The following is a 9,805-nucleotide window of genomic DNA, read 5'->3' on the forward strand; positions in this document are numbered from 1 at the left end:
AGAAAGTTCACAGTGAGGATGTTGAACCTGATCCCTGTTTCAAACCTTTCATTCAAAAAGGTTTTGTTTCTCTTACTGGTGATCCAAAAGACCAGCAGTCGGTAACGATTTTGAGAGACACAGGAGGTTCCCAGTCGATAATTCGAGCAGGTATCTTACCATTGTCGTCTATCTCATCATGTAACTCAAATGCAATTGTACAGGGTGTTGGAATGAGTTATATTCCGGCCCCTTTACATAATGTACATGTTCACCATGCCCTGGTTAGTGGGTTATTCAAAGTTGCTGTTCTTCCTGCGTTACCAATTAAGGGTGTTGACTTTATTCTGAGCAATGATCTGGCTGGTGGTAAGGTTGTGCCAGTTCCTGAGGTGGTTGAAAGCTCTCCTACCACTTCTGAGTCTGACCAAATGGGACAACTGCTCCCCAGTGTCTTTCCGGCTTGTGCTGTTACCAGGGCCCAGTCAAAGAAGTATGATCTTGATTTGTCTGACACTATCTTTGTTAATGACCAGGTTCCTGATATTGCTGTGACACAGTCTGATAGTCAGCTTACTGATCAGCCCGCTGACATCATGTCTCAGTCCACTCGAGAGGTTGTTGAACTCCCGGCAAGTCGTGCGGAATACATTGCTGCACAAAAAGGTGATTCCACTCTTTCCAAATGTCTGTCTTTAGTCAGGAAGAAGCTAAGAAAAAGAAAATGGCTTATCTGTTAAATGATGGCTTGTTGATGCGTCGCTGGACAAGTGAAGTTTCAGAGAATGTAGATGTAGACTGTAACGCAACTTACCAAGTTGTTGTTCCCACTGTGTATCGTTCACAGGTACTGTCCTTAGCTCATGATCACCATTGGTCAGGACATATGGGGGTTACAAAAACTTATAATAGAGTCCTCAGACATTTCTTCTGGCCTGGACTCAAGTCTGATGTTGTTCGTTACTGTCGTACCTGCCATGTGTGTCAGGTTTCAGGGAAACCAAATCAGGTGATTGCTCCTGCTCCTCTCAACCCGATTCCAGTGATGGGTGAGCCATTTGGGAAAGTAATTGTTGATTGTGTTGGACCGTTGCCAAAGACTAAGAGCGGTAATCAGTTTTTGGTCACAATTATGCGCTCTTCCACCAGATTCCCAGAAGCCATTCCGCTACGGAAAATCACAGCTCCGGTTGTCACCAAGGCTCTTGTGAAGTTTTTCACGGTATTTGGTCTGCCTCGTGAGATACAAACTGACCAAGGTACCAATTTCAAGTCCAGAGTCTTTGCTCAGGCCCTGAAGGCCTTAGGAATTAAGCATGTTACCTCTAGTGCTTACCATCCAGAGAGCCAGGGGGCACTAGAGAGATTCCACCAGACTCTGAAATCAATGCTGCGCAAACACTGCCATAACAGTCAGAAAGATTGGGATGATGGCATTCCTCTTTTGATGTTTGCTGCCCGTGAAGCAGTGCAAGAGTCACTCGGCTTCAGTCCTGCACAGTTAGTGTTTGGACATGAAGTTAGGGGTCCATTAAAGGTTCTCAAAGAACAGTTGGTGTCTCCAACAGACAAGATAAAAAGTGTTCCTGAGTATGTTGCCATGCTTAAAGTTCGTCTGCAGCGCGCCTGCTCAATGGCTAAAGAGGCTCTAGAATCTTCTCAGGTAAAGATGAAGCAGCACTATGACCAGAAGGCAGTCGCCCATTCATTTCAGCCAGGTGACAAGGTTTTGCTTCTCTTGCCTGTCTGGTTCGGCCCTCTCTATCAAGTTTTCAGGTCCCTATGTAGTAGAGAAGAAGCTTAGTGATACAAACTACGTTATCCAGACACCTGATCGCAGGCGACGGACCCGAGTGTGTCATGTAAATATGATAAAACTGTACCATTCTCGAGATGATCAAAGTGAGTCATCTCCAGTCCATGATGTGAAGACTGTTGTTTCACCTGTTGTCTCTTTTGCAGGAGTGAGTAGTGCTGGTGATGAAGATGGGTTGGTGATGCGAAATGCCACCCCACAGGGGGCAAGGTTGAGCAACTCTGAGGTATTGTCTAACTTGCCCCAATACTTATCTCATCTCCGTAGTAACCAGCGTAAAGATATTGAACATATAATAGGTGAGTTTCCAAGTTTGTTTGGTGATGTTCCCTCCCGGACTTCTGTTGTCAGTCACGACATTGTCTTGACCTGCCCTCAGCCGATAAAGCGAAATGCTTATCGGGCAAGTCCAGCAAAAAGGGAGGTGATGAAAAAGGAGGTTGATTATCTTCTTAAGAATGGATTTGCAGTGCCAAGTTGTAGTCCATGGAGCTCCCCTTGTCTCTTAGACATAAAGTCTGATGGGAGTCCTAGATTTTGTAGTGATTTTCGCAAAGTGAATGCTGTGACAGTTGCAGATGCATATCCTTTGCCACTTATGGATGACTGTATTGATGAGATTGGTCCGGCAAAATTTGTCACAAAGCTTGACATGTTAAAGGGGTATTGGCAAGTCCCTTTAACTCCACTTGCTTCAGAGATTTCTGCTTTTGTGACCCCTGATCATTTCCTTCAGTACACGGTGATGCCCTTCAGCATGTGTAATGCTCCTGCTACCTTCCAGAGACTGGTCAACAAAGTACTTGGAGGTGTCTCAAACTGCAGAGCCTATTTAGACGACATTGTTGTTTACACCGATGATTGGGAGAGCCACAAGGCCACATTAAGGGAAGTTTTCTACCGACTTTCGGCTGCATCTTTGACCCTTAACTTGCAAAATGTGATTTTGGCAAAGGCACTGTTCTTTATCTTGGTCAGCAGGTCGGTCAAGGAAGAGTGCGTCCTGCAGATGCAAAGGTAGCTGCCATTGCTGCATTCCCTGTACCCACCACCAGGAGGGAATTACGGCGTTATCTGGGGATGGCCGGGTTCTTTCGTCGGTATTGTATGAACTTTTCCACTGTGGCGGCCCCACTGACTACTTTGACCAGTCCATCCAAGCCCTTTGTTTGGACGGATGAGTGCCAAAAGTCCTTTGAGAGTCTGAAAGCTCTATTGTGTTGTGGTCCAGTTTTGTCTGCCCCAAATTTTTCCTTGCCTTTCAAGGTGGAGGTTGATGCCAGTGGTGTCGGGGCTGGAGCGGTGCTTCTGCAGGAGGACACCCAGGGTGTTGACCATCCCGTGAATTATTTTTCTTGCAAGTTCAATAAGCATCAGCTTAATTATTCCACTATTGAGAAGGAGGCCCTCGCTTTGTTGTTGGCTTTGCAACATTTTGAGGTCTATCTTGCATCCAGTGTTGAACCCATTAGAGTCTACACAGATCATAATCCTCTGGTGTTCCTCTCAAGGATGTACAATCACAACCAGCGTTTAATGCGTTGGTCGCTGATGGTTCAGGGGTTCAACCTAGAGATAATACATAAAAAAGGGTCTGAAAATGTGGTAGCTGATGATCACGTAGTTAGCAGGTTTGTAGTATAGCATTGTGGGTATATAATTCCAGCCATTGTTGGAATCTTATGGGTGGAGGTGTTACGTGCCTGCAGGGCCAGACAGGCCTGCAGAGCTTTTCTCCTGTGTTGTTCTGCCCCTCCCCCTTGTCTTGCAGGTGCTTCCAGGATCCAGAGTTAATGGAGGTGATTGGAGTCCACCTGTGCAGAGTTTGCCAGCTGCAGAGTGGCTCACACTCATTCTATCCAGCCAATCGCCGTCGTGGGCTGCACATAAAAGAGGCACACTCTGGGCTGTCTCTCTCTCTCTGACTCATTTGTAATGAAGTATTTGAATTGTGAAGACACTTGTTTCCAGTGGGAAATTAAAGATAAGGTTTGTGGTAAGGAGGTAGAGGGCATAGGTAAGTCTGGGGTACCCTGTACACTTTTGCACGTAGATTATTTTCATGTCTAGAAACACTAGGTTTAGTGGTTGTTGCCAACCCCTGTATGTTTTGTAAACTGCTGTTTGTAGATAACTTAGTCAGCCTTTTGTTTGTTGTGTTTAAAGAAGACAGATTTAGTTAGGCCTAGTTTTGGTTTGTTAATTTTGATTATTTGGCACAACTATATTGTCCCTACCTCCACCACATTTGTGAACCTTCAGTTGTCCTTTAATAAACTGTTAATTTTTGAACTTCACTTTGACTCTGTTTAATTTGGTTGTTGTTAAGTTATTGTTCCACTTTGTGGACGTAACACCTCACTGGCGAACAAGACCCCGAGGTACTTGAACTCCTTCACTTGGGGTAAGGACTCATTCCCTACCCGGAGTAGGCAATCCATCGGCTTCCTGCTGAGAACCATGGCCTCAGATTTAGAGGTGCTGATCCTCATCCCAGCCGCTTCACACTCGGCTGCAAACCGATCCAGTGAGTGCTGGAGGTCACCGACCGATGATGCCAACAGGACCACATCATCTGCAAAAGCAGCGATGAGATCCTCAGCACACCAAACTGCAAACCTTGCTCCCCCCGACTACGCCTCGATATCCTGTCCGTGAATATCACGAACAGTATTTGTGACAAACCGCAGCCCTGGCGGAGTCCAACCACCACCGGAAACAAGTCCGACTTACTGCCAAAAACCCGAACACAGCTCTTGCTTTGGGCTTACAGAGATTGCATGGCCCTAAGAAGATGAAGATCTCTCGTACAGGGGCCTCCTCCAGACGTTACCAGTTCACCCACACTACCCGGTTGGGCTTACCAGGTCTGTCCAGAGTCTTCCCCCACCCTCTGACCCAACTCACCCCCAGATGGTTATCAGTTGACAGCTACGCCCCTCTCTTCACCCGAGTGTACAAAACATGCGGCCTCAGATCAGACGATACGATTACAAAATCGATCATGGACCTTCGGCCTAGGGTGCTCTGGTACATCGTACACTTATGAGCATCCTTATGTTCGAATATGATGTTTGTTATGGACAGTCCATGACTAACGCAGAAGTCCAATAACAAACGACCACTCAGGTTTAGATCAGGGAGGCCATTCCTCCCAATCAAAATCACGCCACTCCAAATGCCTCCATCATTGCCCACGTGCGTGTTGAAGTCTCCCAGCAGAACTATGGAGTCCCCTACTGGAGCCCCATACAGGACTCCATTCAGGGTCTCCAAGAAGGCCGAATACTCCGAACTGCTGTTCGGTGCATATGCACAGACAACAGTCAGTTTCCCCCCCCCCCTATAACCTGAAGGCGTAGGGAGGCGACCCTCTTGTCCACCGGGGTAAACTCCAACGTAGCGGCACTCAGTCGGGGATTTGCGAGCCTTCCGTCTGGGCCTGGCTCCAGACGTTGGCCCCGGGCTTCCTCCGGGCCGGGTAACTTCTCCTCAGCCTCGTTGAAATATGCGGTTTTATGAACCATACTTAGTCAGGCCCCTCGCCTGAGACCAATTTGCCATGGGACCTCCAGGACCTTGAGGAGGGCAGGGAAGATTGTGGCCGACCCTTCCCATCCCGGACACCATCTCTTTCAGACTCTGCCATCTGGCAGGAGGTTAAGGTCTATCAGGACCAAAACCTCACGCCACAAAAACAGTTTTTTCCCCATGGCAGTGAGGCTCTCCAACAGCCCATCCGCCCTCCTGTTACTATCTCTCCCTCACTCACACACTACTGATTCTGATTCCGGGAGACCCTACCAGGAGCACCAGGCTCCAGACAACACAGCCCTCAGGGTCATAGGGACACAGTAACCTCTCCACCACGTTAAGGTGATGGTTCCCAGGCTCCTACAGCACTTGCTATTAAATAAATTGAAACCTTTATGGTTTATTACTATTATAATATATAGTTATATATTACTATTATATAATAGTATATAGTTATACTATTGATTGCTTACCAGAAAAAGTTGAGTTGGAATTAACAATCATGTCAGATGAATTGTAATTTCAAGTGGGATGTATCCAGAATGTCTGACAGCAGGTATACGTATCTCCCTCTTGGATATCTCCCACTACAGACGCATCACCAAACTGTTTACAAAATGGCTGCAAAGCATCCACTGTCAACAGTTACATCTAAATAAAATACAATATTAAGACTAATACAATCAATTCAGCTAACTTTATAAGAGCTTTACACAGTTTGTATCTGGGCTCACTTATTAACAAAATTAACAAAAATAGCATAGCAAAGTATCATATGTAAACACTCCTGTTGGGAGTCACCACTCCAAATGGCGACAGAGTCATTGACTCAGTTTCCCAGGATCACAGCTTTGTTGTTGTAATGTCTTTTATAGTCAGGGTGTTGAATAGCTGAGGTCGGTACTACGAAGCAGGATTTGGGGTTAGCGAGGTAACTTCAGGGTTAACCCTTCAGGGTTTTCCGTCCTACGAAGGTGGATCACTTCCTACAGGGGTAGATCACCATGGTAACTGATGCTGAACAGCCAACCTGCTCCGGAGCAGGTTATGCTCCAGATAAGAGATCAACTCGTATAAAAGCACCTCCTACTGACCAATCAGAGCTCTGTGTGGTGATTGTATGTTAATATTACACAAATATGAAGAAGTTACAGTCATAATCAGACTAAAAACAACACAGTTTAAACTGACAGATGCAGGAAGGACAGCTGGATTTATGTTGTGGGTGTTTACCGCTTTGAATTATGTTTTTATAATTAATTTTTTGCTTGCTCTTGAGTCCGTTTCAGATCGCCGGAGACGAGGATGCAGCTGAGAGAAGGCTGAAATAGTCATACACGCCGTATTGTAATTAATGGATATAATGAGGTGTAATCCATCCATCCTTTGCATATAGTAATGCTAATTATATCTAGACGACTATATCTGACTTTTGAGTGTTCCGTTAAATTAATAAGTCTGTTAATTTACTCAATCACACATCGGGAGTTTTTTCTTTTGCCAGCTGTCCTTCCTGCATTTGGCAGCTTCAACTGTGTTACATTTAGTCTGGATTAAGTCTTTAACTTCTTCGTATTTGTCTAATATAGTTTACTGTTTGTAAAATAAGCCGCTCTGCCTGTCTGTCTGCAGTCTGTAGACTTGTCCATGTCTGTGATTGGTCAGATGCTGCAAACACCTCCCCGTTCATGTGAACGCGCTCACAATCAGACTGAAAAACCCTGGGTTGATTTACCGAGTTGATAACCAGCTTCGTAGGACAGCTTAGCGTGATCTCTGTTGTTAGGGTTAGTGAAGCCAGATAAGGAGAAGATAGCCTGGGTATGTTGGACTCTCTTCGTAGTACAGGCCTCTGGACTGCTAAAGTTGAGGTTAGTTGTGCTTCACACAGACACAGGGTTTGCATGTACCATCCACCAGACCAGTCTTTTCTAACCCTGCCCGGTACAGTCACATATTACACACACGGACACACATTCAGAGAATCTCACAAGTTCTGCATCACATTCTTTGTTCTGTTCTGACTGAACACTGCTCACACATAACAAAGAGACTACGTGGTGGCCATCTTTGATTCAGCCGTCTTTGTAGTTTACATTGTCAGCCATATTGTTTTGTAGGCCATGTCGCCTCAGTCGTCATCTTTGAACCTAGAACGTCATTTTGTCTTTGTCTCTCTCTCTCTCTCTCTCTCTCTCACACACACACACACACACACTCTTTTTGTTTTTTTTAGTTTATTTATTTAGTTAGATTAATATTGTGTTTTTAAATCTTTATTATCTTGTATATAAATGTTTGTGTAATATACATGCTGGTCCCTTTAGTGTTGTATAAGAGGAAATACTGCCAACCTCTTCTATCTAAAGAACTACAGAGTCCTTACACTTACTAGCTATTGAGATGGTGATTTTTGGTTGTAGTTATTCATTTAATTATTAATCAGAGTTGTTTCATGTTATTTAAAGCTGCAGTAGGTGAGATTGGAGCAAATATGATTAAAAAAAGTTATTTTTATAAATCTGTCGCTATATCGTGACAGTAGAACATGAAACAGGTAATCTGAAAAAGACATGTTCCTCTGTGTCCTCCAGTGTCCTCCAGTGCTCCTAACGGCATCTGCCAGATTTCACATACCGGAGAAAAAAAAGCAGTAAGAGCTGATATGAGGGTCTGCTGTCCATCAGCCGTCTATGAGAGCCGGCTGTCAATCACTCGCAAACTCTGATCAAACGGTCAAACTAGGCAGCGCTGATCAAATATGAATCAATATTCTGTTACGTTAATGCCTATTTCTTTCCTCATATGTTCTCAGAATCATCTTGTAGTGCACGGTTTAGCTGTAAAATGAGAAAGTTTGTGACCCGGCAGCCATGTTGAGATCAGTTGAGGAAATACCAAGAGCCGCCCACCAGCCAGAGCACAGCCAATAGGAACGCTCTCTCTCTGAAATGACCTGTGATTGGTCAAAGTCTCCCGTCAGTAGATGTTCCAAAGCCTGAAAACAGAGCCATGAGGAGGAGCAGAAGTCTAGTTTTCTCTCAGAAGACTTGAATTACAATATGCTGAAAGGGTATTATGGAATTTTTGCCCAATGATACCAAAACATTATTGCCTGCTGAAGCTTTAACTATAACTTTCCCTTTGTTAAGAAGGGTGGTACCCTACGAGGTAATTTAATGTAAATTAAAAAGTAATATTCAATTTAAATAATAATTATTTTGATAATTACTAATTACTTCCGACAGTCATTTTAATGCCTTTTTGAGCAACTGCACTAACATAATTGTGGCGTCCAATTGTTATTAACATATATTGATAATTTTAATATTTGTTTTACTGCTAATAATAATTATTACACGGCTGTGTTGAATACTCAATTCTGATTGGTTAATCACGGCGTTCTGCGGTCTGTAATTTCTCTATAACAAACCGTTGCTATGTATAGCAGACTGTTGCTATGTATTACAGACCTTCTATGTATAACAAACCTTTCTATGTATAACAGACTGTTGCTATGTATTACAGACCGTTGCTATGTATAACAGACCGTTGCTATGTATAACAGACCGTTGCTATGCATAACAGACCACTGATATGTATAGAAGACTGTTGCTGTGTATAACAGACCGTTGCTATGTGTAACAGAACATTGCTATGTATAGCAGACTGTTGCTATGTATAGCAGACCGTTGATATGTATAGCAGACCGTTGCTATGTATAGCAGACCGTTGCTATGTATAACAGACCATTGCTATGTATAACAGACCGTTGCTATGTGTAACAGACCGTTGCTATGTATAACAGACCGTTGCTATGTATAACGGATTGTTGCTATGTATAACAGACCTTCTATGTATAACAGACCGTTGTTATGTATAGCAGACTGTTGCTGTGTATAACAGACCGTTGCTATGTGTAACATACCGTTGCTTTGTATAGCAGACCGTTGCTATCTATAACAGACCGTTGCTATGTATAACAGACCGTTGCTATGTATAACAGACCGTTGCTATGTGTAACAGACCGTTGCTATGTATAACAGACTGTTGCTATGTATAACAGACCTTCTATGTATAACAGAGCGTTGCTATGTATTACAGACCGTTGCTATGTATAACAGACTGTTGCTATGCATAACAGACCATTGCTATGTATAGCAGACTGTTGCTGTGTATAACAGACAGTTGCTATATATAACGGACCGTTGCTATGTATAACAGACCGTTGCTATGCATAACAGAGCGCTGCTATGTAAAACAGACCGTTGCTATGTGTAACAGACCGTTGCTATGTATAACAGACTGTTGCTATGCACAACAGAACACTGCTATGTAAAACAGACCGTTGCTATGTGTAACAGACCGTTGCTATGTATAACAGACCGTTGCTATGTATAACAGAGCGCTGCTATGTATTACAGACCGTTGCTATGTATAACAGAGCGTTGCTATGTATAACAGACCGTTGCTATG

The 9,805-nt window shown here is 43.9% G+C and overlaps 1 long non-coding RNA gene across 1 annotated transcript; it reads left to right on the forward strand.

Moving 5' to 3' along the window:
* The first annotated feature begins 3,458 nt into the window (after positions 1-3,458).
* LOC119494098 lies at positions 3,459-4,092 on the forward strand. The gene is made up of 2 exons (XR_005208117.1): positions 3,459-3,618; positions 3,939-4,092. It is a non-coding gene; the product is annotated as an uncharacterized LOC119494098 (long non-coding RNA).
* Positions 4,093-9,805: the final 5,713 nt, after the last annotated feature.

This window comes from Sebastes umbrosus, chromosome 9 (assembly GCF_015220745.1).
Source record: "Sebastes umbrosus isolate fSebUmb1 chromosome 9, fSebUmb1.pri, whole genome shotgun sequence".
In the NCBI taxonomy this organism is placed as follows: domain Eukaryota; kingdom Metazoa; phylum Chordata; class Actinopteri; order Perciformes; family Sebastidae; genus Sebastes; species Sebastes umbrosus.